We start from the raw sequence: 21456 nt of genomic DNA, 5'->3' as shown, positions 1-21456 counted from the left end.
AGGGGTTTTAGGAGCACTGAGGATTGAAGCCCCTGACTTGCCTGGAAGGGGTCAGGACAGGATTCTTGGAGGACGTGATATTATTCCTCTGGGTCAGGCAGGAGAGAACCTGGACAGAGTGGGGGATGCAGAGTAGTTGAGGATGGGCTTGAATAATGTGCACACACATGTGTGTGTGTGTGTGAGAGAGAGAGAGAGAGAGAGAGAGAGAGAGTGGGGATGAAGGGAGAGGTAGGATGGGGGATATAGGGGATTGGAGGTTGGGAGGTACAGGCAGGGTACCAGGAAGAGCAGGGCTGGAGCCAAGAGGAGCTTGGGAGCCCCTGAGGGATGAGAGGCATGATGGGACTTCTGCTGTGGAGAAGATGAGCCTGGTTGCCACCTTGAACACAGATGGGGCTGTGGGGAGAGATGGGGCCGGGAGGTAGGTGAGGAGGCTGTGCAGGGAAACGAGGGGAGGGTCTGCATGATGACTGTGGATTTGGGGGCAGTGGAGGGTTTTTTCAGAGAGAGATTTGGGAGCTAGAAGTGAGAGAAACTTGTGTTTGGTTAAAATCCAAGAGAAAGGCTACCCACTCCAATATTCTGGCCTAGAGAATTCCATGGACTGTATAAGCTGCTGCTGCTGCTGCTAAGTCGCTTCAGTCGTGTCTGACTCTGTGCAACCCCATAGACAGCAGCCCACTAGGCTCCTCTGTCCCTGGGATTCTCCAGGCAAGAGCACTGGAGTGGGTTGCCATTTCCTTCTCCAATGCATTAAAGTGAAAAGTGAAAGTGAAGTTACTTAGTCGTGTCCGACTCTTCGCCACCCCATGGACTGCAGCCTACCAGGCTCCTCCGTCCATGGGATTTTCCAGGCAAGAGTACTGGAGTGGGGTGCCATTGCCTTCTCCCTGTATAGGCTACGGAGTCGCAGAGTCGGACACAACTAAGCGACTTTCACCACACACACACACACACACACACCCACACACACCCACACACACACACACACGTGTGCGCGCTCGGATGCAAAAACTGCCCCCGACTCCTGGCTTGGGTGATTGAAGCTGCTGCCATTAACTGTTCACCAAGACAGGAAATATAGGAGCAGGTTTTGGGGGAAAAAGATACAGGTAATTTTGTAGTAATTTAAATGTTCCTTAAATCAGCCCTCCTTATAATTCAAGAGTTAACTTTATTCAGTTTCTACCATCACACTCTTTCTCTCTATATATATTTACATATAAAGCTATGTATTAAAAATACATAATCATATATAATATAACTATAAAACATATGTATTAAATACATAATCATATATAACTATAAAATATATGTATTAAAAATACATAATCATATATAACTATAAAATATAAACATATATGAAAATTTATAAATATATTTTATGTAAAATTGAGACACTATAAAATTCACCCATTTGATGCATACAGTTCAATAGCTTTTAATATATTTGGAGTTGTGCAACCGTCACAATATCAATCTTGTAACGTTTTCATTACTCCACAAAGAAATCTCACATCTCCTAGCCCTCACCCCCAATCCTCTCTCTGCTCCATCAACCCCCACTTTCTGTCTCCATAGACTTGCTTATTTTGAACGTGTCACATAAGTGGAATCACAGCGAGTATATTTTCAAACTGTAATCCAATCTGCCCTGCATCTTTGTTATCAGTTCTGCAGACACGTGCTGAGCAGTGGGGTAAGAGTGTAGGTTTTAGTCATGACTCTTTCATTTCTAAATGACAGTAAAGCAACTTGAACTAATTTCGAAGCACAAGGGGATTTATTGGCTCACGTAACTGGGAAAGATGGGGTGGACCTAACTCTAAGGTTGACTGGATCCAAATATGTAAATTATGTCATTTGTCTCTCTCCTTGCCTCTGTCTCTTTCTACCTCTTTCTTGCTCTCTCCCAGCTCTCTTTGCTTCAATTTCTTTAAACCTCAGGGAGGACTCTCATTAACCCAGCGTGTGTCACGTGTGTATCCCTTGGGCTACTCACTGAGGTCAGAGATCATGCTATGATTGGCTAGGCTTGAGTCACATGACTACCCATGGAAAGAAGGGTCTGGTCCTGGGCTTACAGGGGAAAAGCAGGTGTATAGAAGACTATCCTGCAGGGAAGGGGTGTGAATGTTGCTGAAAGAGAGGACGAAAGGAATGCTGGATGGATGTTCAGCACATTTTCTGGTCAGGAGGAGCATCACACTAAAAGAAGATTGAACAACCAAACGGTACCTGGATAGAACTTCATAACATCTCGTGATACAGGAGTTCAGAGCAGCAGGGCTTCCGGAGAACCACCTGGGATACGTGTGTCTCCCTTAAATCCAGCCTCTCTGTCACCCAAGATGTACCTGTGTTTGGTCAGTGGAACTTCAACTGGGACTGGAAGAAATGGGGAAGGGGTGCATTCTAAGAGGGGAAATTGCGTGGACTCAGGGAGTGCTCACTATTCAGCAAGCAGACCAGAGGGCCCCAAGGAAGAGAGACTGGGTGAGGAGCTGGGAGATCATTTGGAGAGATGGACCTGAGCCCAAGGCTGTGACCCAGATTCAGCGATGGGAAGCAAGTCTGAAGGAAAAGATGTGGAAGCTATTTTGTTTCGCTTTACACATCTTTTATGTAATATGTTACTCATCTTGGTAAATCCAAAACTATGGTTTTGATTTCCCATCAGCAAGCAAATAGCATATTCTTTGGCAGTTACTCAGGGTCTTTCCAAGTGGATAACCACTTTAGTTTTCTTTGTGACTATGTTTGAATTAGGGTGATTCGGTTGTTTGTCAAAGTGGGTTGTTCAAAACTGATGGTTTCTTGTTTTGTTACACATTAACAGACTCCTTGTTGAATTTCTACTACTTAACATCCTGACACTGTATACCTTTTTCACTTCTGCTCCTTGTACTATTTTCTGATTTATGCATTTGGCCAACCCCTACTCATCCTTCAAAACATAGATCACGTTTCCTTGAGGAGAGAGATTATACCTAACTTCTCTCTCACCTGGCAAGTGGCACAGGGAGAAATGAACTCATGCATGAATGGGAGGACTCATATCCATCCAGCCTAAGGATGGCATGTAGGTTTTGTGTCACTTACGAGTGCACTTTAATGCAAGTGTCAGTCAAATCCAATGAGTGGTGGGTTAAACAAACAGGTATTTATTTTTCTCACATATCACGCTGCTTGAAAATTTTCAGCTGTGGCACTAGTTCAGGGATTCAAAGACGCTATCAAGGACTTAGTGTCAAGATCAGCAATGCACACAAGGTAAGAACAGGGAGGAAGGAGACTGGCCCCAGCACGTGCATCTTATTGGCCACTCCTGGCTGCAAGAGAAATTGACTTTCTCACCTGGGATTGGGGTATGTCAGTTCCTGAGCCATATCTTGGGATGATATTAGCAAGGATGAATGAGGGGATGGATACTAGCTAGGCAACCAGTGGCACCCACCACCTATGTCATAGGTTAATAGATTCAAGGTGAGGCTGTGTTCAGTATTGTGAAAGCTGTCCAAGTCTGCTGGGCAAAGGGACTTCAATTGATTATTAATGTCTGCTGTGAATGTGGAGTGGGCCATATAGCATTCTTGGTGTGTATTGTCTTTTCTGATCCAGCCCCTAGATTGATCTGTGTGTTGGACCATCTGTTTCCCCCTCCTCACTTATCCCACCTGTTCTGTGTGCTGGGAGGCAGATTGCAATGGACTGAACCAACAGATCCCCTTACCCTTTGACTTCTGGGTTGATTTGGCCACTTAGAGGCAGAGAAGGCAATGGCACCCCACTCCAGTACTCTTGCCTGGAAAATCCCATGGATGGAGGAGCCTGGTAGGCTGTAGTCCATGGGATTGCTAAGAGTTGGACATGACTGAGCGACTTCCCTTTCATTTTCACTTTCATGCATTGGAGAAGGAAATGGCAACCCACTCCAGTGTTCTTGCCTGGAGAATCCCAGGGACAGGGGAGCCTTGTGGGCTTCCGTCTATGGGGTCGCACAGAGTCAGACACGACTGAAGCGACTTAGCAGCAGCAGCAGCAGCAGGCGGTGACTGGAGAACAGAGGGTGGGAGGAGAATGATGTCAGGGTATTTCTCCTCCTGTTGGGTCACCATGGTTTCCTGAAGGCCACATCTCCTTTCAGAAACCCCTTTCTGTCCATCTATCCTTTGTAGGTTCCAGTAACTGCCCCCACCCACTTACCCCTTCAGACCAAGCTCCTTACATCCTCCCTTTTTGTCTTCTCCAAGCCCTGCCCACACCTTTGTAAACATCATTTTAATGCACTTCCTTTAAATCCCCCGGTTTGTGCCCTGTCTCTTTTTCTCAAGGATCCAGTCTGAGGCAGTCTGTAATGCTTTAGGGGCTTGTTCTGCGGGAGGGTGTGAGAGTTATGGATGGAAACCTTTGTCTTCCCCCTTCTCAAAGTCCAGGGCAATGTGCCTCCTACCTTCTGGACTTGCAACATGTCATGGGATGCTCCTGGATATCTTTTTAAATTCATTTTTATTAATCAAGCTCCCAGAGGTAATGATGGGCCCTCTACTGTGGTTTGTAAGTACATCCAGCTGCAAGGCACTCCAGATGGGAGCTCTCAGGAATTGGTAGGAGGGAACTGATGTCTCTCCTGGTTCTCTCCAGATTGTATCGTGGCTGGCCAGTGAGAGCTGTCATTTCTGCAGGCTGTTGGTTAGAAGTGACTGTGCACCAGGTGGTCTGGAAGGACAAGGGTACCCGCAGCTGGGGTTCCACGGGATCGCCATCCTGTTACTGCGTCTGCCTTCGGGCTCCCCAAGGCCTGGGGCGTCCACACTCTGAGAACAGGCTCCGTGATGTATCAGATCCCACACCACGCCCCGGTTGTGGAGGAGGCTGGGGAGGAGCCCTTCAAAGCCTTCAGAGCAGTGTTTCTTAAACTTGAATGAGCAGATGAGTCAACTGGGCATGATATCAAATTGCAGATTATGATTCAACAGGTCTGGGGTAGTGGCTGGGTTCTGCATTTCTCACAAGCACCCTGGTGATGCTGCGGCAGGGCACACACCTGAGTAGCAGAGACTAAGAGATGGGCATCCAGCATGGTAACCACCAGCCTCATGGGGCTATTTATATTCATTGTCTTTTCCTTATTATAAATCTCATAATCTTATCAAATCATCAAAACGCTGACTTTCTAGGAACAGAAACCCAACTCATCAAAAGGTTTTGAACTTGGGTCAAAAAGAGAAATGTGTTGGTTTTTATGAAACTGTTAAGATAGGGAGCTGGCTAGGAATGGTGGGGCCCAGGGACCCAAATGATGTCGCCGCTGTCATCAGCACCACCATCACCATCATCTCTTTCTTCTTTCATTCCTCCTCTGCCTCTTGATTTTTTCAGCCTCATTCTCACTATCTGCAGGCTGGGTTTTCTCTCTCGGGCAGGGAATTAGCTGGTGGCTCCGGGCTAATATCACACTCGCCATCTCAATGGGAAAAGAGAGCTTTCTCCCAGCATCTGAGCGCTTGTGCATCACACTGCACCCGGCTTGATGGCTAAAGTGCCAGGCTTGCCTGTGGGAAGGGAGTGGGTCACTGTGATGGACAGCCCCTCAGAATTAGATGAACAGAAGGGGGGACAAGTAAACCTGAAGGAATAGATGTACGAAGAGGTATGGGGCAGACAAGACAGCGGGTGTTCACGCCCCTCCATGGCTTTCACCCCACCTGTCCATCTATTCCCCTTAACCACCTTTCTCCTAGTTTCTGCCACCCTTTAGTCATTCCCAGGGGAGAACACATAGCCTGACATATTTTGCTGAGTGCTTCAAAGAGCACAACCGTCTGCCCTATGTATTTTCATTGCAATCAATTAGCAAGGCTTTCTCTTTGGTGCAGAAATTAAATACAAAAAGACAAAAGTTCTGGCAGGCTTTTCCCTTTGGTTTCTTCAGGCATTTGATAGCATCTCACGCTGCCTTGGGAGAAGGCAATAGCACCCCACTCCAGTACTGTTGCCCAGAAAATCCCATGGATGGAGGAGCCTGGTAGGAGTCGGACACGCTAAGAGTCGGACACTACTGAGCGACTTCACTTTCACTTTCCACTTTCATGCATTGGAGAAGGAAATGGCAACCCACTCCAGTGTTCTTGCCTGGAGAATCCCAGGGACGGGGGAGCCTGGGGAACTGCCTTGCTGGGAGAATTAAATTGCTTGAGAGTGCCAAGCTGAATGGCAAGGGTGGTGAATAGTGGGATGGGAAGGCAGCTGACTGCCAAGGGAGAAGCCGGAGGGGGGCGCTTGGGCTGATGTTCATTAATGGGCTGGAAGGACAGGACAGCACGAGGAGATGAGGCTGTGGATGGTCCACTGCTCAGAGCACAGACAGGAAGAGCAGGGCAGGACCAGGAGATGAGCCAATTACAGCCACTTTTCAATTTTTTTTTTTTTTTTGGAATAAGGAAAGTACAGAATGAATTTTTATTTTTGTTTTTTTGGCAGGAGATAGTAGAGTTTAGAGGAGGGGTAGATAAACTGGCTCAAAGTCTTTAAGTCCCTGTGAAGATGAAACATCTAGGGTCCCCAGCCTCCAGGATCTAATGCCTGATGATTTGAGGTGGAGCCGATGTAATAATAATAGAAATAAAGTGCATAATAAATGTAATGCACTTGAATCATCTCAAAACCACCCCTCCCCCAGCCCCCAGTCTGTGGAAAAATTGTCTTCCAGGAAGCTAGTCCCTGGCGCCAAAAAGGTTAGGGAACGCTGATCCAGACCACATATTCCTAACATGAGGCCCAAGAGCTGGCAGCATCAGCCTCACCCAGGAGCAATGGGTGTTCTCTGGTCCACCCAGACCTACTCAATCAGAAACTCTAACCAGACTTCCAGGTGATTCTGCAGCCTGTTTGAGCTTGAAAGGCAGTGGCCTACATGAGGGTCACCTTGAACAGTGAGGGGCAACTTAAACCTAACCTGGGCAGAGACACAAAAGTTGACCTTCTGAGAGAAACAGCAGTTATCTTGGTCCCCAGCAGCCCAGGAGGGAAGTGACTTACCTGAGGTCACCCAAGAGGCAGCAGTGGCCTACAGGCCTCATTCCCACACCCGTGCTCTGCAGCATTTTTAAATTTTTAATTTAATTTTGAACAAAATGTTTATTTGTCTGCCCTGGATCTTCGTTGTGGCGTGTGGGATCTAGTTCCCTGACCAGGGATCAAACCCGGGTCCCTTGCATTGGGAGCACAGAGTCTCAGCCATTGGACCACCAGGAAAGTCCCCTCTGCAGTGTTTTGTGAATCTATTTATGAAAACCCGGGAGAAGTGTAGGCCTATCACTTCTCTGTGTCACAGAGATGCGATGACGATTCCCACATTGACACTGACCCCTGGTTTTTATAGTCCCCTCTGCGCCGAAAACCCTGCGATGACCTCACTTGAGGCAGGACGAAAGATGAGGAATGTGGCCATAATGGATTTGAATCGGGGGTGGGGTGGGTGAGCTGGAACCCTTGTGCTGTGCCCTGGGAGCCAGACAGCAATGAAGAACCAGGAACAGAGGAAAAGGTTATAAAAATGTTTAGTCTTTGCTTTATTGAGTTACAACAAATGAGCAACAAGTTAGAAAAATTGTTTTTTTTTAAACTCCCTAACATTTTATTTGTGCAGTGTACTCAAATAGGGGGCAGTGGGATGGGGGGAAGGGACTGCAAACACAATTTATATTGCAACATTTACACCGGATGTGTCTCTTGGTTTTTCTTCTTTAGAAGTTAGGACTAACTGAGGAAAAAAAAAGTGCACTCATGAATCTAAAATTGGCCCAAAACAAACACACAAACAAAACAAACAAAAAATCAATTCGTGGTGAAGCTTCAAGCTGAAATCTTGTCCAATACCACACTGAGAAAAGGCAGTTAGGAACAGAAATGAAAACCAAAGCTGTTCATCTTTGTACCATCTAGATAGCACAATCTCTTTTTGTTTTACTTTCACAAAATTAATGATAATGCTAATGCACTTGTGAGCCCTTTCTGCTGGTTTCTAAAAAGGGGCTCAGAGGGTAGCCACCTGCCACCCAGCTCTCCTGGCCCCAGGTCTGACCTCAGAGGCCAGGCCATCAGAAAAAACCAGACTGGCCTGGGGCAGTTCAGAAAGCCTTGTGCCTGGCTAAACAGGGACCCCCAAAGGCAGCTGGGGAAGAACTATAGAAATGGATTTGATTTGGAAGATCTGTCATGTGTAAACCCCTCTCCAAGCTCAGACAGAGGCCTGAATCCCAGCCCTTTTCCCCGGAAGAAATCTCGCAAATTGCAAACTATCTTTAAAAACGAACTCGCCCTACCTAAAATCCAGTAGATATAATGGCACTAATGCTAACACCCCCCCTCCCCCAAATTAATAAAAATAAAAAAGGAAAAAAAAAGAAAAGCACATGTGATCAGCCCTCCCTCCTGGAAAAAAGACCTTACAATGGTAGAGCTGGAAAAGGAAGTTGCCCTCGGTTAAAAAGGTAACAAAATTCCCATGTTGTACAAATTGGTTCCAGTATAGCAAGAGGTGGGGGCCTGGGCGCAGGAGCCAGCTATTTACAGGGACCCGTGGAAAACGCAGTAGTAGGACTTTGGCACTAGGAGCAGTTCCCACCGGGCCTCGGGGAGGTGCGTGTGCGCAGAGGCAGCGGCAGGCACACGCAGCGAAGTCGTTCCACTTGGAGTCTCAGGCCAGGGCGGCCCTCAGCCGGGGAGAGAAGTTCTCTTCTTTCTTTGAAGACAGATTATTCCCTGCATCAGCACGGCAGTTCTGATGGACTTCCCTAGAAGGACGACACAAGACCAGAGAGGCAAGATGTCAGGGAGATGACCATCATTCCCTGCATGCAAGGCATCAGGGTGAGGTGGGGAGGTGGCCTCTTCCTGGCTGTCGTGGGGAGACACTTCCCAAGTCATCTTGGGGTCAGAGGACGACAGATGCCCTTCACATGTGGGGCCTGTTTTAAAGAAATGAGTGTGTGTCCTGAGCATGGTCTGACATTATGTTAAGCGCTTTCAGAATAAGGCCTTTGAAAACAGGATGACTCTCTGGGCAAGTGAAGGAGGTGATTCATTTCATCATGACAAGACCCTTTTCTTGTTCCTGGATAGGCAGCCAGTCACCATGGTTCCTCAAAGACACCAGAATCAGACAAGTCTGGATTTTGGTCCTGACTTTTCTGTATGGAGAAGGAAATGACAACCCATGCCAGTATTCTTGCCTGGAGAATTCCAAGGACAGAGGAGCCCAGCCAGAGGGCCCTAGTCCATGGGGTCACAAAGAGTTGGACACGACTGAGTGACTAACACTTCTCTATATACTTGCCACGGGGCCATACACATGTCACAGTCTCTCTAGGGCTTAGTTTTGCTCCTGTAAAACAGGGATGGTAATAGCATCCACCTGGTAAAGTAGTTGTGATGAGAAGCTGATATATAAAACAGCACTTAAAATAGTGTCTGGCATGTGTATTATATATCCTTGTGTTGTATTTGTTAGATGAAGCCCTTTCCAAATATGATAGTATATATAATGGTAATACATAAGATGAGAAATTTAAAGTGTCTTTTTATCTCTTTATTTTTATGTTTAAAATTTTATAATTTTTTAAATTGGAATATTGCTTTACAATGCTGTGTTAGTTTCTATTGTACAAAGCTGATTCACTTAATTGTACAGTAAAGCAATTGTACTCCAGTTAAAAAATAAAAAGAGAAAAAAATGTATTTTTTTAATGTTTCTATCAACCCTAAGAGGTGTAGATATAATTACTATTCCCATTTTACAGGTAAGGAAACTGAGCACAGAGAAGCTGAAAAACTTGCCTAAGATCACCCAGCTAGAAAGTGGAAGAACCCAAATTCCAGCTCAGGCAATTTCCAGAGCCTGTTCTCTTAATAGTGTTTATTAAGAGTCAGCATGGAGAAGTGTTTAATTCTTACAGACTTTGAAGTAATGAAAATAGTCCAAGGACCTTCTTATGGGTAGAACTGTCTCTTCTTTACCCCTAAAGATATGTTGACTTTCTAACCCTTAATACCTCAAAATGTAACCCTATTTGGGGACTTCCCTGGTGGTCCAGTGGTTAAGAATCCACTTTCCAATGCAGGAGATGAGGGTTCGATCCCTGATCAGGGAACTAAGATTCCACAATTGCCCCTTAGCTGTGGGGCAACTAAGCCCATGTGCCGGAAGTACTGAACCTGCACACACTGGAGCCCGCACACCACAATTGATGTAGTTGTGCAGATCTGATGCAGCCAAATAAAGAAACAAATATATACATATAAAAAGAATGTAACTATATGGAGATTCCTTTATGGAGGTGATAACCATTAAAATGAGGTCTACAGGGAGGGGCCTAATCCCACAGGATTGCTGTCCTAATAAAAAGGGGAATTTTGCGCATAAAGAGACACACAAGGAGAACATCACGGAAAGATGAAGGCAGAAACTGGGGTGATATATCTAGAAGCCAAGGAATACCAAGGACTGCCAGCAACCCGCCAGAAGCTAGGAGAGAGGCAAGGAACACACGCTCCCTCACAGCCCTTAGAAGGAGGCAACTCTGCCAACACCAGCCTTCTAGTCTGCAGACTGTGGGAGAATCAATTCCTATTGTTTAAGCCACCCAGTCTGTGGTACTGGATGGCAGCCTTGGCAAACCAAGACAGAACTCCATCTCCACTGTGGGCTCCGGGGAGCCAGGGAATCCAAGGGTGGGCTGGGGGCTGTGAAGTGTGCAGTCAGTATTCCATGAAAGGCTGGAAGGGGATCAGGTCTGCAGATTCCTGAAGCCACTGGCTTTTTCGTTGCCTCGTCCCTGGTAAGGCCGTGTCACAGCTTGTTATTGCGTGGTCATTTCTTTGGTTGAGAAGGCCCTGAGAAGCCTTTGTGTGTGTGTGTGTGTGTGTGTGTGTGTGTGCAGGGGACCAAGAGCAAGAAGACCAGACTTCTCAGCCAAAGGCATCAGCAGATCAACTATACTGTGTCATTCCCAACGTCTGGATGTCAAAGGTACCCACATTTCATCAGTACTCCTGATAGTAAGGCTGAATACTGCAGTTAAGAAATCAACTTGTAACACGGGAAGGCAGAGGGGAGGAAGGAGCCGGTATACTACCCACATATAAAATTGATAGCCAATGGGAATTTGTTGTATGACTCAAGGAACTCAAACCAGGGCTCTGTAATAGCCTGAAGTGGGGGGAGGTGGGAAGGAGGTTCGGGAGGGAGGGGACATATGTATACCTATGACTGGTTCATGTTGATGTATGGCAGAAACCAATGCAATATTGTAAAGCAATTATCCTTCAATTAAAAAAAAAAACTTGTAAAAGAAACTGTCTGTGAATGAAATCAGATTCCAGGGGTGTCCTTGGGATCTGTTACCACCCAAAAGGGATCCAGGAAAAGGCATAAAATTGTAAAAGCCACAGGGATCCTTATGATGTTGGCAGGTGATGCTGCCAACATTACTTCTTTCACAAGGGAAAAAAAAGGAAGCCTGGGGAGGAAACGTGATTTCCCCAGGTCACATAACTGCTCAGCAGCAGAGTCAAAAGTAATAACAATCATGGTTGCGACAACAGTGAGAGTAGCTTAAATGTATCTCATGCTTATTATGAGCCAGGCCTGATACTAAGTGCCAACAGGGGTCATTTCATTTACTCCTTATGGTAACCTGGTAACCTCAGAGGTAGGCCTGCTCTGCGGTGAAGAGATGGGGTTTAGTGAGCAAATGACATCAGGCAAGTGGTAAGTGGTGGAGGCTGGATTCCCCTGGGGCTAATCCAACTTTAACTGCCTCTCCCAACACCTGAGCTGGGTCTGGTCTCCTTGCCTTGTGCACAGATGCTGCCTGCACGGAGCCACAAGGTGACAGGAAAGTGCAGGTCTGCTTCAAAGACACGGGCTGATATGTATACCTGTGGCTGACTCATGCTGATGTTTGGCAGCAAACAACAAAACTCTGTAAAGCGATTATCCTTCAATTAAAAAAAAAAAGATGGGGGCTGGGCGGCCCTGGGCACCCAGAGAGGACCACATGCCTTGTTGCTGTTACCATGCAGACACACACCCAGGACGGGTATGTGGGCCACAGTCAGCTCCTTGCTGTGCTCCGCAAACAACAGCTTTCCCTCAGCAAACGGGGTCTTTTATCGCCTTTGGAAAGGAGGCTGCTTCTGGCTGAATGTCCATCTGAACAGCTCTCAAGACTCCAGGAGGGACCTCCCTGGTGGTCCAGTGGTTAAGACTCTGCTTTCTGATGCAGGAGACTCATGTTCGATCCCTGGTGAGGCAACTAAGCCCACATGCCACAAGGAAGACCCAAGCACAGTCAAGATAAGAATAAACAAATAAATAAAGACTCCAGGAAACAAGGCCCAAGGTGGGAAAAGAGTGATTGTTTGTATTCCCCACCAGGCTGAGGAACGCCAGCTCCGCACAGGACTGCGGGTGCCCACGGTGGAGCAGAGTGGAAAGAACCGTGGAGTCAGAGAAAACCGGGTCCAGGGCCAGCCATTTCCGAGCTGTGTGCTGAGATCAGCTACTTAGCCTCCCAGAGCCTCATTTCCACAATCCACAACCAAGCAGCTGCTGGGAGGGTTGAAGATGAGGTGTGCAAAACATACAGGGGCTCCAGAAATATTGTCCTGCTTCATTTTCCCTTGAGGAAAGCCAGGTGCAGAACTATGGCCTTAGGGGTACGTGAACTCACCTGTGTGTGTGAGGCTATACACATCTTGTCTCTCCTACAGAAAACTGAACCCTGTCTCTAAGTGACTGGTAGAAAGTTGCCTTTTGTTTTTTTATTTTTTAATTGGAGGAAAATTGCTTTACAGTGTCATGTTGGTAAAAATTTGCCTTTTAGATAAACCTCAATATTAACGTGGTTCTCCATCTGGCATTTTTTAAAAAGAATGGAAGTAAATTTACAGTATTCTGTTAGTTTCAGGTATACAGCAAAGTGATCCTATATATATATATATATACTATTTTTCAGATTATTTTCCATTATAGATTATTATAAGATATGGATTAGAGCTTCCTGTGCTATACAGTATATCTTCACTTATCTATTTTATATATAGCAATGTGTATCTGTTAATACCATACTCCTAATTTATCCATCCCCCTTCTTTTCCCTTTGGTAATTATGAGCTTATTTTCTGTGTCTGTGATCTGTTTTTTATATAGATTAATTTGTGTTATTTTTTAGATTTAACATATAAGTGATATCATGTAATATTTATCTTTCTCTGACTTTACTAATAATCTTTAGGTTCATATCTGTTGTTGCAAATGGCAATATTTCATTCTGTTTTATGGCTGAGTTATATACACACATATACACGCCACATTTTCTTAAGCCAGCTGTCTGTCGCTGGGCACGTGGGTTGTGTACATGTCTCAGCTACTGCAAACAGTGCTTCTGCGAATGTCAGGGGTGCATGTATCTTTTAGCGTTTTCATCTTTTCCAGAGCAGGACTGCTGGATCATATGGTAGTTCTATTTTTAGATTTTTAAGGAATATCTTAATTGTTTTCCATCGTATTTACATACCAATTTACATTCCTGTGCTCCAACAGTGTTGGAGGGTTGTCTTTTCTCCACATCCTCTCTAGTATTTATTATTTGTAGACTTCTTCATGATAGCCATTCTGACAGGTATGTTACCTCATTGTGGTTTTGATTTGCATTTCTCTAATATAATTGGCATATTGAGCATCTTTCCATGTGCCTGTTGGCCATTTCTATGACTTTTTTAGAGGAATGTCTATTTAGATCTTCTGCCCATTTTTCAATGGGGTTGTTTTCTTGATATTGAGTTGTATGAGCTGCTTGTATATTTTGGATATTAACCCCTTGTTGATTGCACAATCAGCAAAATATTTTTTCTCATTCAGGGGGTTCCCTTTTTGTTTTGTTGATAGTCTCCATTGCTGTGCAAGAGCTTTTAGGTTTGATTAGGTTCCATTTATTTATTTTTGCTTTTATGTCTTTTGCCTTGGAAAACTAAGAAAATATTGCTACGATTTATGTCTGAGAATATTTTGCCCATACTCCCTTTTATGAGTTTTATAGTGTCATATCTTACATTTAGATTTCTAAACCATTTGAGTATATTTTTGTGTTTGGTATGAGAGTGTGTTCTAACTTCACTGATTTACATGCAGTTGTCCAGCTTTTGCAATACTACTTGCCGAACAAACTGTCTTTTCTCCATTGCCTAGTTTTGCCTCCTTTGTCAAAGATGAATTGAGTATAGGTATGTGAGTTTATCTCTGGGCTATTCTGTGCCATTGATCTGTGTGTCTGTTTCTGTGTCAATACCATGCTGTTCTGATTATTTAGCTTTGTATCAATAGTATAGTCTGAAGTCTGGGAGGGTTATGCCTTCAGCTTTGTTTTTTTTTGTCCCCCTATGAATGCTTAAACTACCGAACAATTGCACTCATCTCACACGCTAGTAAAGTAATGCTCAAAATTCTCCAAGCCAGGCTTTAGCAATACGGGAACCGTGAACTCCCTGATGTTCAAGCTGGTTTTAGAAAAGGCAGAGGAACCAGAGATCAAATTGCCAACATCCGCTGGATCATGGAAAAAGCAAGAGAGTTCCAGAAAAACATCTCTTTCTGCTTTATTGACTATGCCAAAGCCTTTGACTGTGTGGATCACAATCAACTGTGGAAAATTCTTCAAGAGATGGGAATACCAGACCACCTGACCTGCCTCTTGAGAAATCTGTATGCAGGTCAGGAAGAAACAGTTAGAACTGGACATGGAACAACAGACTGGTTCCAAATAGGACAAGGAGTACATCAAGGCTGTATATTGTCACCCTGCTTATTTAACTTATATGCAGAGTACATTATGAGAAATGCTGGGCTGGAAGAAGCACAAGCTGGAATCAAGATTGCTGGGAGAAATATCAATAACCTCAGGTATGCAGATGACACCACCCTTATGGCAGAAAGTGAAGAGGAACTAAAAAGCCTCTTGATGAAAGTGAAAGAGGAGAGTGAAAAAGTTGGCTTAAAGCTCAATATTCAGAAAATGAGGATCATGGCATCCGGTCCCATCACTTCATGGCAAATAGATGGGGAAACAGTGGAAACAGTGTCAGACTTTATTTTTTGGGGCTCCAAAATCACTACAGATGGTGACTGCAGCCATGAAATTAAAAGATGCTTACTCCTTGGAAGGAAAGTTATGACCAACCTAGATAGCATATTCAAAAGCAGAGACCTTACTTTGCCAACAAAGGTCCGTCTAGTCAAGGCTATGGTTTTTCCTGTGGTCATGTATGGGTGTGAGAGTTGGACTGTGAAGAAGGCTGAGCACTGAAGAATTGATGCTTTTGAACTGTGGTGTTGGAGAAGACTCTTGAGAGTCCCTTGGACTGTAAGGAGATCCAACCAGTCCACTCTGAAGGAGATCAGCCCTGGGATTTCTTTGGAAGTAATGATGCTAAAGCTGAAACTCCAGTACTTTGGCCACCTCATGCGAAAAGTTGACTCATTGGAAAAGACTCTGATGCTGGGAGGGATTGGGGGCAGGAGGAGAAGGGGACGACAGAGGATGAGATGGCAGGATGGCATCACTGACTGGATGGATGTGAGTCTGAGTGAACTCCGGGAGTTGGTGATGGACAAGGAGGCCTGGCGTGCTGCGATTCATGGGGTCACCAAGAGTCAGACACAACTGAGCGACTGAACTGAACTGAACTGATGCTGAAGTTGAAACTCCAATACTTTGGCCACCTGATGCAAAGAACTGACTCATTGGAAAAGACACTGATGCTGGACAAGACTGAAGGCAGGAGGAGAAGGGGATGACAGATGAGATGGTTGGATGGCATCACTGATTTGATGGACATGAGTTTGAGCAGGCTCTGGGAGTTGGTGATGGACAGGGAAGCCTTGCATTCTGCAGTCCATGGGGTTACAAAGAGTCGGATATGACTGAGCGACTGAACTGAACTGAGGGTTGCTTTGGCCATTCTGAGTCATTTGTGGTTCTGTATAACTTTTAGGATTATTTGTTCTAGTTCTGTGAAAAATGTCATGAGTATTTTGACAGGGATCACATTAAATATGTAGATTGCTTTGAGTAGTGTGGTCATTTTAACAATATTCTTCCAATCCAAGAGCATGGGATGTTCTATTTCTTTGAATCATATTTCATTTCTTTTATGACAATGTGTTTTTCCCTATCTTATGGGTATGAACGTGTATAATCCTCCAACTATGTATTAATAAAGAAAAATAAATGCTGAACAAGACCATTAAAAAAGCCACAAAAACCAGATTGCAAGGCCAAAGGGTGACCCGGAGAAGGGGAGACAACGTCACTGTTTTTTTGGTTTTTGCAATGTTCCCAGATGTCTGTGGGTGGCTCTGGGCCTGGCTCTTGGAACCGCTGGGCTTCAGTTCTTGTTTGACCTCTCCCAGGGTGTGTCATGGTGGGCAGGAGCTGGGCTGTGGGAGCTGGCAGCACTCTCGAGTAAGGCTGGGAAGATACTGGACACAGAGGGCACACAGCCCAGCCCTGTGGCCTTGTCCCTTGAGCAGTGCCACTGTTCCCGCGGCAGGCCGCTTCCCCAGAAGGCCCTGCTCCCAGACACGCTCAGTTCGCCTTGTTAAATGTTCCCTTGCTGGGGCTTGCCCAGTGCAGCTGTCATCACGATGTCTTCAAATTGCCTGATGAGTTGTATGTCCACAGTGTTCACTGCTAGCCCCTGCCCCACCCCCATCTCTCCCACCACTGCATCTGGCTCACGGAGGATACTCAAATGTTCGTTAATGAAGGAAACACAGGAAGAGAGCGCGGTACTGTTAGAGGTGGCTGCTTAGACAAGATTGGTGACAAAGTTCACATTTCATTTATTGTTGATTTTTTAAAGAGTGGGCACGAGGAGAAGGGGGCGGCAGAGGATGAGATGGTCGGATGGTATCACCAACTTAATGGACGTGAGTTTGAACAAACTCTGGGAGGACAGGGAAGCCTGGTGTGCTGCAGTCCATGGGGCTGCAAAGAGTTGGACACCACTTAGTGACTGAACAACAACAGTGATCTTTACTTATGTGGCCTCTTGCTAAGTCCCTGGGCTACTACCTGGAATCTTATCACTTGGTCAGGGACACTCACCCGTGCAGAGAACCAATGGTCTGATGAGTCACTTAGTCCCAGGGCATCAGATCGCAGCTGTGGGGGAAACTGCAAGGTCACTGGGCCCCTTGTGGCCACTCTTCAAACATTTCCACTGAGTGGATGTCGCACTTCTCCCTGAACACTGCCCAGGATGGGGGGACCCACTGCCTCCCACAGCTGTCCCTTTATATCTTGGGGACACCTTGGAATGTTAAAAAGCACTATCTAATTCTTTAGCAAAATCTGTTTCCTTATTACTCTGCCTTTTGGGAAGCATGAAACAATTAGAATTCTTTTCCCATGCGCCAGCTTTCTGTTTCTATTTCTCCTTAATTTTCCCTGTAGGGATGTCCCCTGGGCCCCGTGGACTTGAGAGAGAACGCTGCAGTCCCTGAGACAGAAACACAAGCAGTGTGGCTGTGATTTGTTAGCTCAATAACATTTCTGAGTCCAACTTTCTTTTACTGGGAGGGGGGATGGATGACAAAGAAAAAGAATAAGTCATTTCCCAGTGGATGCAGGAAATTTTGCACTATCCCAAACTGACCCCACATTCGGCCTTGGTCAACTCTGGACGTCTGGCTAAGGCTCTTTCTCTGAAGCGGTTTGGGGACCTCCTGTTACACAGACTTGTACACCAGGTAGAGCTCCCTGCTTTTGGAGATGTTCAAAGGCAGAAGGAATCAGGGTCCACTGGGTCTTCCTGCTCCTTTTCCATCAGTGGATATTATCTTGTAGAACTCAAAGAATCTGAGCAAATGGAATTATATTTTATTTATGCATTATTTTTGTGTGTGGGTGCACTGGGTCTTTTTGTTGAAGCTCAAGGGGGCTCCTCTCATTGTGGCATGTGAGCTTAGCTGCCCTGCACCAGGTGGGATCTTAGTTCCCTGATCAGGGATTGAGCCTGAGTCGCCAGCATTGGACAGTGAAATCTTAACACTGGACCACCAGGGAAATTCCTTGGAATCCTGTTTTAAACTCAGCAGGCAGACTCTCGACACAGTTACAAGTGTGGGTTTGAATTCCAGCTCTACTGTTTTCTAGCTCAGTGACCTTGAGCCAGTTACTTTTCTGTGACTCATTCTCATCAGACAATGAAAATAATGTCTATGGAGAGCTGTTGAGTTAACACACATAAAGTGCTTGAGCAGTGCCTGGCATAGTAAGTGCTCAGCAAATGTCACCCCTTGTTGCCTCTGCCCCCTATCCCCACCTTGAGATGCAGGTGCCATGAACACCCCAAAGCATGGGCTTGTACTAGTGGGACCCCAACTGAAACAGTCAATTTGGAAACACAAGACGGCCAAGTTCTCCACATGCAGAAGACTGTGCAATCTGAGTTGTGTTCATTGAGCAGATGCTGATGCCAAGGCCACGCCCCTATACTGGGGCTTTCACTTATATTATCTCACTTGGTCCTGATAACAACAGACAAGTCTACTGGTAAGTGCTGTGGACTGAACTGTGTCCTACCCCAAGTTCTATGCTGAACTCTAATCCCCAGGGTGACTGTATCTGGAGATTCAGGGCCTTTAAGGAGGTGTGTACATGCTGTGCTAAGTCACTTCAGTTGTGTCCAACTCTTTGTGACCCTCTGAACTATGGCCTGCCAGGCTCCTCTGTCCATGGGATTCTTCTGGCAAGAATACTGGAGTGGGTTGCCATTTCCTCCTCCAGGGGATCTTCCCAGGGATTGAACCCCTGTCTCTTACGTCTCCTATGTTGGCAGGTAATGAAGGTTAAAGGACGTCATAAGGGTGGAGCTCCAATCCAACAGGATGAGTATCCTTATAAGAGAGGAAGAGGCAGCAAGAGGGTAGATGCACAAAGGAAAGGCACGTGAGGACGAAGAAGGTGGCCGTCTGCAAGCCAAGGAGAGTGGTCATGTCAGGAACGAACCTTGCTGGCACCTTGATCTTGAACTTTTAGCCTCCAAAACTGTGAGAAAATAGATTTCTGTACTTTAAGATGCTCAGTCAATGCTCTGCTGTTTTGGCAGCCCTAGTTGACTAATACAGTGAGTATTAAGGCTGTAGAGACTTTAATCATAAAAAGGAATCAAATGTATGGGCATGTGGGTGTTCTAGAATTTTCTACCACCCATCTTCCATTTACAACCAGGGAAGAAAGTTCTCAACAACATCTAGACATCTGCAAGATGACTTTCCTTTTTTTTTTTTTCTTTTTTTAAAAAGAGATTTATTTATTTATTTATGGTTGCACTGGGTCTTCATTGCTGCACGTGGGCTTCTCTTGCTGCAAAGCATGGGCTTTAGGGCCGCCGGCTTCAGTAGTTGCGGCTCTTGGGCTTTAGAGTACAGGCTCAATAGTTTTGGTGCATGGTGCTTACTTGCTCTGCAGCATGTGGGATCTTTCCAGACCAGGGATTGAACCTGTCTCCCCTGCATTGGCAGGTGGATTCTTTACCACTGAGCCACCAGGAAAGCCTGATGACTTTCCTTTCGCTCCTTCCTTAAGTATTACAGAGGGTCTCAAACTTTGTCTACTGGGTCATACACACAGAATCACATATAGTCTTTATTGGTGAGTGAGAGGAGTTTCAAGGGATAATTTGATGATATGTGACCCCACCTAGCATTCCGTTTTTTTACTCCTGCGCTTCTTCGAAGTGTGAACTCAGGCAAGTCATAGCCACAGTAGCCACCTTTCAGGTTCCCTGACGCACCAAGTTCCCTCCTGTTTCAGGGAGTATGTTGTCTTTGAGTCTGTTGTCTCTTCTGCTTGGACAGCTTCTCCTCTTTGCCCAGCCAACTCCTACTTAACCTTTTGGATTTCAATTCATCCACTTCTTGTTCAGAGAAACCTTGCCTAATCCCTTAAATCAGGTCTAATTGCTCTATAGTCTCACAGTTCCATGCACCTTTCCTTCAAAAAATCTTGTCACCTGGCAGCGTTTCCTTTTTGTTTGATGGAAGATTATTTGGTCAAAGACTATGGGCTTTGGGGCTTCCCAGGTGGCACTCACTAGTGGTAAAGAATCTGCCTGCTAATGCAGAAGATGTAAGAGATGTGGGTTCGATCCCTGGGTCAGGAAGATTCTCTGGAAGAGGGCATGGAACCCATTTCAGTATTCTTGCCTGGAGAATGCCATGGACAGAGGAGCCTGGCAGGCTACAGTCCATAGGGTTGCAAAGAGTTGGACACGACTGAAATGACGTAGCACACAGCACATGGGCTCTGTGAGGGCAGGGACACGCTGAGTGCCACAGCCTTCTGGAGCCTGGCACTGCAGGCTTTCCACAAACACTGGTGGATGAATGAGCCAAGGCACTTACTGTGAACGTCTCTGGGCTAGTTATTTCTCCTTCTTGGGGCCAGCATCCTTCCTCTGAAAAATGAGGGGCTTTGATTTCATTATGTTCTTAAGTTGCTACAAGCTGCCTAAAGTGCAGGGGAAATTCCTAGTGTGAGAAGCTCTGGAATTAGATAAAAGGAAGTGATAGCAGTTAACTCTCCATGAGGTACCAGGGCAGTGAGGCTAATGTACAGTCCATGAAAAGCATCACCCAGTAAATAGCTAGTGACTGATTCTCCAACAGACCTTTCCCTCAAGCTGCTCACACACGGAAAGCAAACTGTCCCCAGTTCCTCTCCCCTGACGGCTGTCATCTGATGGGACTAGTGAGTGATGGGAAAAAGAATGAGGAGAAGCAGAGGACTGAAATACCAGATCCTGATAACTGGAGGCCAACTCTCTGTAGTAATTCTCAGGTTGGTTCAATAAACCACTGTAGAGCATCTGTTCTGAATCAGGCACTGGGGGGGATTTAGGGATTAATTGGGAATGGTGCCTGTCTTCAAGGATCTGGTAGAGGAGAGACAGGGAAATAGTTAATTACAAATTTTCACTTCTCCATCCATCCGTTCACACATCTGTATTTAGATGGCTAATCTGAACAGATTATGGGGGCATACATATCCTGGATCCTAAATTGTAGCTAGGCTCCAAGACTTGGCAGCCTTGAATATTTTAAGCAAGTTGAACTATGGAAAATAATTTTTTTTCTGACATTTTCACAGAATTTACCTCTTCCCCAAAGCCATCCCTAATTCTCAGGAGATGGAAATTGGCAGAAATCAGGAGGCAGCAAAGTAGTGAGTGAATAGTTGTGTACTAGTGTTCAGTTCCGTATAGAATGAAGACATGACCACACCTGTTGGTCTAGCCCGGGCGGTGACGGTTGTGCACTTTGGCGAGGTGGTGCACTGACGTGTGAGCAGGGGGTCTCCAGGCTCCACCAGTCACTAGCTGAGG

At 45.7% G+C, this 21456-nt stretch overlaps 1 protein-coding gene across 10 annotated transcripts in view; it reads right to left on the bottom strand.

The window, feature by feature from the left end:
* Nucleotides 1-7548: 7548 nt before the first annotated feature.
* ZHX2 (zinc fingers and homeoboxes 2) overlaps nt 7549-21456 on the bottom strand; it is a 181433-nt gene continuing 167525 nt past the window's right edge. For 9 of the 10 annotated variants that reach the window (XM_086337036.1, XM_086337044.1, XM_086337034.1 and 6 more), the window contains one exon: nt 7549-8801. The gene's annotated coding sequence lies outside the window, so the exon portion shown is untranslated. Of the gene's footprint in view, nt 8802-10941; nt 20530-21456 lie in introns of those variants that run through there. The other variant, XM_086337043.1, reaches the window with a different exon arrangement.

This window comes from Bos grunniens, chromosome 14 (genome assembly GCF_055505025.1).
Source record: "Bos grunniens cultivar Pamir isolate PY7600 chromosome 14, Bosgru_T2T1.0, whole genome shotgun sequence".
Lineage (NCBI taxonomy): Eukaryota > Metazoa > Chordata > Mammalia > Artiodactyla > Bovidae > Bos > Bos grunniens.
The sequence above is the reverse complement of the archived record's forward strand: the minus strand, read 5'-3'. Positions and strand labels throughout refer to the sequence as shown.